The sequence below is a fragment of the Hordeum vulgare genome, chromosome 4H, assembly GCF_904849725.1.
Source record: "Hordeum vulgare subsp. vulgare chromosome 4H, MorexV3_pseudomolecules_assembly, whole genome shotgun sequence".
In the NCBI taxonomy this organism is placed as follows: domain Eukaryota; kingdom Viridiplantae; phylum Streptophyta; class Magnoliopsida; order Poales; family Poaceae; genus Hordeum; species Hordeum vulgare.
This window is the reverse complement of record NC_058521.1, coordinates 292,256,218-292,262,758: the sequence shown is the minus strand read 5'-3', so window position 1 is coordinate 292,262,758 and position 6,541 is coordinate 292,256,218.

Here is a 6,541-nt window from a genome sequence, read left to right as displayed (position 1 = left end):
TCTCGTTTCCTATCACCTGTTAAATGTCAGCCTCTCAACATTGGCATGAAACCTTCAACCTTTCCACAACCTAGCAAACCACTCATTTGCTATGTTACCACTTGCTTAACCATGTGTTAGCGTTGCTAGTTGCAGGTGCAGTTGCTTCCATGTGTTAACATGGGTTCCGTGTTATATCACCATATAACTGCTAATTAATTTAATGGGCCTATATACTTGGTAAAAGGTGGAAGGCTCCGCTTTCTAGCCTGGTGTTTTGTTCCACCTTTGCCCCCTTAGTTTCGATTACCGGTGTATTATTCCATAATTGAGTGCTCCTAACACGATTGTGGTTGTTATGGGGCCCCCTTGATAATTCGTTTTAGGTTAATACTGGTCTGGCAAGGTCCAACTTTGTACTACAATTGCCTAACAACCTAATAAAATTGCAGAAGGACTTTTCGGACCCCATGGATATTTAATCAACAACCCGGGTCAGTGATCCTCACGAGTGTTGGTCCAAAACGGAGCCACTTGCGGGGCCACCCGGGTCAACTCGGGGATTGTTTGTACGGCTGTTGGGGAACGTTGCATGGGAAACAAAAAATTCCCTACGCACACGAAGACCTATCATGGTGATGTCCATCTACGAGAGGAGATTAGATCTACGTACCCTTGTAGATTGCTAAGCGGGAAGAGTTAAGAAACGCGGTTGATGTAATGGTACAGCTTCGTGATTCAAAACACCATCGTCCCACGATCCGTTCCGATCTAGTGCCGAATGGACGGCACCTTCGCGTTCAACACACGTACAACTCGATGATAATCTCGGCCTACTTGATCCAGCAAGAGAGACGGAGAAGTAGATAAGTTCTCCGGCGGTGTGACGGCGCTTCGGTGGTTGTGATGATCTACTCCTGCAAGGCTCCGCCCAAGCTCCGCAGAAATCCTATCTAGAGGTAAAACTATGTGGAATAGGCTAGAGTTGCACGTGGCAAAGTTATGTCTCAAAAAACCCTAAACCACCAATATATATAGCAGGAGGGGAGGGGCTACCCTTGGGGCACAAGGGCCCCAAGGGTGCGCCGGCCGCCGGGGAGGAGGAGGACTCCTCCTCCAATTCGGTTTGGGAAGGAGGAGTCCTCCTCTTCCTTCCAACCTCCCTCTTTCCTTTTCTTCTTCTTTTCCTTTGGTATTTTACATGTGGCGCCGTAGCCCTCTTGGGCTGACTCTACCAGCCCATTAAAGACTTGGTGCGCCACCCTAGGGCCTTGGGATCACTCCCGGGTGGGTGGGGCCCTCCCGGTAAATACCTGGAACCCATTCATCACTCCCGATACACTGTCGGTAGTGCCCGGAACCTTCCGGTGACCAAATGAAACAATCCTATATATCAATCTTCGTTTCCGGAACATTCCGGAAACCCTCGTGACATCCGTGATCTCATCCGGGACTCCGAACAACATTCGGTAACCACACATATAACTCAACTATACTAAAACATCATCGAACCTTAAGTGTGCAGACCCTGTGGGTTCGAGAACTATGTAGACATGACCCAAGACACTCCTCGGTCAATATCCAATAGAGGGACCTGGATGTCCATATTGGATCCTACATATTCTCCGAAGATCTTATCAGTTGAACCTTAGTGCCAAGGATTCATATAATCTCGTATGTCATTTCCTTTGTCCTTAGATATGTTACTTGCCCGAGATTCGATCGTCGGTATCCGCATACCTATTTCAATCTCGTTACCGGCAAGTCTCTTTACTCGTTCCGTAATACAAGATCACGTGACTTACACTTAGTCACATTGCTTGCAAGGCTTGTGTGTGATGTTGTCTTACCGAGTGGGCCCCGAGATACCTCTCCGTCAGACAGATTGACAAATCCCAGTCTTGATCCATACTAACTCAATGGACACCTTCGGAGATACCTGTAGAGCACCATTATAGTCACCCAGTTACGTTGTGATGTTTGATACACACAAGGTATTCCTCCAGTGCCAGTGATTTATATGATCTCATGGCCATAGGAATAAATACTTGACACGCAGAAAACAATAGCAATAAAATGACACGATCAATATGCTACGTTCATATTTTGGGTCTAGTCAATCACATGATTCTCCTAATGATGTGATCCAGTTAACAAGTGATAACACTTGCACATAGCCAGAAAACCTTGATTATCCTTGATCAACTGGCTAGCCAAGTATAGGCTTGCTAGGGACATTATTTTATTTATGTATCCACACATCTATCTATGTTTTCATTCAATATAATTATAGGATGTATAATAAACGATTATCTTGTGACAGGAAATATAATAATAACTATTTAGCATTGCCTCTAGGGCATATTTCCAACAGTATCCCACTTGAACTAGAGTCAATTATCTAGTCCTCACATCGCCATGCGATTTACATTCTAATAAATCTAACACACATACAGTTCTGGTGTTGATCATCTTTTGCCCGTGGAAGAGGTTTAGTCAGCGGGTGTGTGATATGTCTCCATCGTATCTACTTTTCCAAATTCTTTTGCCCTTGTTTTGGACTCTAATTTGCATGATTTGAATGTAACTAACCCGGACTAACCCTGTTTTGAGCAGAATTGCCATGGTGTGGTTTTTGCGCAGAAATAAAAGTTCTCGGAATGAACTGGAAATTTATGAGGATTTTTTGTGGAATGTATAAAAAATACTGGCGCAAGAATCAACTCGAGGAGTGGAGCGAGAAGCCCACAAGCCCACAAGGCGCCCCCCTGGCCGCGCCTAGCAGGCTTGTGGGGCCCACAGACCTCCACCGCCTCCAATTCTAGCTCTATTTAGTCCCTTCAGTCCGAAAAACAATCAAGGAGAAGAGTTCATCGTGTTTTACGATACGGAGGCGCCGCCACCACCTGTTCTTCCTCTCGAGGGTAGATCTGGAGTCTGTTCTACGCTCCAGAGAGGGGAGATCCTCGTCATCGTCATCACCAACCTTCCTTCATCGACAATTCCATGATGCTCTTCATCGTTCGTGAGTAGTCTCATCGTAGGCTTGCTGGACGGTGATGGGTTGGATGAGATCTATCATGTAATCGAGTTAGTTTTGATGGGGATTGATCCCTAGTATCCACTATGTTCCGAGATTGATGTTGCTACTACTTTGTCATGCTTAATGCTTGTCACTAGGGCCCGAGTGCCATGATTTCAGATCTGAACCTATTATGTTGTCATCAATATATGTGTGTTCTTGTTCCTATCTTGCAAGTTGTAGTCACCTACTATGTGTTATGACCCGGCAACCCCGGAGTGACAATAGCCGGAACCACTCCCGGAGATGACCATAGTATGAGGAGTTCATGTATTCACTAAGTGCTAATGCTTTGTTCCGGTTCTCTATTAAAAGGAGAACCTTAATATCCCTTAGTTTCCATTAGGAACCCGCTGCCACGGGAGGGATGGACAATAGATGCCATGCAAGTTATTTTCCCTGAGCACGTATGACTATATACAGAATACATGCCTACATCACATTGACGAACTCGAGCTAGTTACATATCTCTCCATGTTATAACTGTTGCATGGTGAATGTCATCCGGCATAATTATCCATCACTGATCCAATGCCTACGAGTTTTTCCTACTGGTCCTTGCTACGTTACTTTGCCGCTACTGTTGTCACTTCTGCTACTATTACCGCTACTGTTGTCACTGTTGCTATTGTTACCGCTACTGCTGTCACTGCTGCTACTGTTACCATTGCTACTGTTGCTATCACACTACTTTGCTACTGATACTTTGCTGCAGATACTAAGTCTTTCAGGTTTGGTTGAATTGACAACTTGACTGCTAATACTCGAGAATATTCTTTGGCTTCCCCTTGTGTCGAATCAACAAATTTGGGTTGAATACTCTACCCTCGAAAACTGTTGCGATCCCGTATACTTGTGGGTTATCAGTATGCTACATTCAGATCCGTGTGCACTTTGCAAATATTCACGTCCTCTCCTTCGACGTAGTCGCAGATGAGGTTGAAGCGTCGTTTGATGCGCCTGGTCTTCTTGTTAAACATTGGTTCCTTTGCTAAAGCAATGGCACCAGTATTGTCACAGAACAGAGTTATTGGATTTAGTGCGCTCGGCACAACTCCAAGATCCATCATGAACGGCTTCATCCAGACACCCTTCTTTGCTGCCTCCGAGGCAGCCATGTACTCCGCTTCACATGTAGAATCTGCTACGACGCTTTGCTTGGAACTGCACCAGCTTACCGCACCCCTATTAAGAATAAATACGTATCTGGTTTGCGACTTAGAGTCATCCGGATCGGTGTCAAAGCTTGTGTCGACGTAACCCTTTACGACGAGCTCTTCGTCACCTCCATAAACGAGAAACATTTCCTTAGTCCTTTTCAGGTACTTCAGAATATTCTTGACCGCCGTCCACTGATCCACTCCTGGATTACTCTAAAACCTTCCTGCCATGCTTATGGCCAAGCTAACGTCTGGTCTAGTGCACAACATTGCATACATGATAGAACCTATGGCTGAAGCATAGGGGACGGAACTCATTTGTTCTCTATCTTCCGCAGTTGCTGGGCACTAAGTCTTACTCAATTTTACACCTTGTAACACTGGCAAGAACACTTTCTTGGACTATTCCATTTTAAACTTTCTTCAAAACTTTATCAAGGTATGTGCTTTGTGCAAGTCCTATCAGGCGTCTCGATCTATCCCTATAGATCTTAATGCCTAGAATGTAAGCAGCTTCTCCTAGGTCCTTCATAGAGAACTTTTATTCAAGTAATCCTTTACACTCTCCAAAAACTCCACGTTGTTTCCAATCAGCAATATGCCATCCACATATAATATTAGAAACGCCACAGAGCTCCCACTCACTTTCTTGTAAAGACAAGATGCTCCAACCACTTGTATAAACCCATATGCTTTGATCACCTCATCAAAGCGCTTATTCCAACTCTGAGATGCTTGCACCAGTCCATAAATGGATCGCTGGAGCTTGCACACTTTGTTAGCATTCTTTGGATCGATAAAACCTTCGGGTTGCATCATATACAACTCTTCCTTAGGAAAATCGTTAAGGAACGCCGTTTTGACATCCACCTGCCAAATTTCATAATCAAAAAATGCACCTATTGCTAACATGACTCGGACGGACTTGAGCATCGCTACCGGTGAGAACGTCTCACCGTAGTCAACTACTTGAACTTGGGAAAAAAACCCTTTGCCACAAGTCGAGCTTTATAAACGGTCACATTTCGTCTGCGTCCGTCTTCTTCTTAAAGATCCATCTGTTCTTAATAGCCTTGCGGCCTTCAAGTAAAACTTCCAAAGTCCACACTTTGTTTTCATACATAGATCCTATCTCAGACTTCATGGCCTCCAGCCATTTGTTGGAATCCGGGCCCACCAGTGCTTCTTCATAATTTGCAGGTTCATTGTTGTCCAACAACATGATTGATAAGATAGGATTACCGTACTAATCTGGAGTAGTACGTGATCTTGTCGACCTACAAGGTCCCATAGGAAGTTGATCTGAAGTTTCATGATCATCATCATTAACTTCCTCCTCAACCGGCGTCGCTTGGACACGGGTTTCCCCTTGCCCTGCGCCACCATCTAGAGGGACTAGAGGTTCGACAACCTCATCAAGTTCTATCTTCCTCCCACTCAATTTTTTCGAGAGAAACTCCTTCTCAAGAAAAGCTCTGTTTTTAGCAACAAACACTTTGCCTTCGGATTTGAGATAGAAGGTGTACCCAACTATCTCCTTTGGGTAACCTATGAAGATGCACTTTTCCTCTTTGGGTTCCAGCTTTTCAGGCTGAAGCTTTTTGACATAAGCATCACATCCGTAAACTTTAAGAAACGACAACTTTGGTCTTTTGCCATACCACAGTTCGTATGGTGTCGTCTCAACGGATTTTGATGGTGCCCTATTTAAAGTGAATGCAGTTGTCTGTAATGTACAACCCCAAAACAATAACGGCAAATCGGTAAGAGACATCATAGATCGCACCATTTCTAACAAAGTACGATTATGACGTTTGGACACACCATTACGCTTTGGTGTTCCAGGCGGTGTCAACTGTGACACAATTCCACATTGTCTTAAATGAGCACCAAACTCGAAACTCGGATATTCACCCCCCACAATCAGAAAGTTGGAACTTGATCTTCTTGTTACCATGATTTTCAACTTCATTCTGAAATTGCTTGAACTTCTCAAACGTTTCGGACTTGTGCTTCATCAAGTAGATATATCCATATCTACTCAAATCGTTAGTAAAGGTGAGAAAACAACGATATCCGCCGCGTGCCTCCATACTCATCGGACCGCACACATCGGTATGTATGATTTGCAACAAGTCACTTGCACGCTCCGTTGTTCCGGAGAACGGAGTCTTAGCCATCTTGCCCATGAGGCATGGTTCGCACGTGTCAAGAGATTCAAAATCAAGTGACTCCAAAAGCCCATCGGAATGGAGTTTCTTCATGCGCTTTACACCAATATAACCTAAGCGGCAGTGCCAAAAAACACGGCGCTATCATT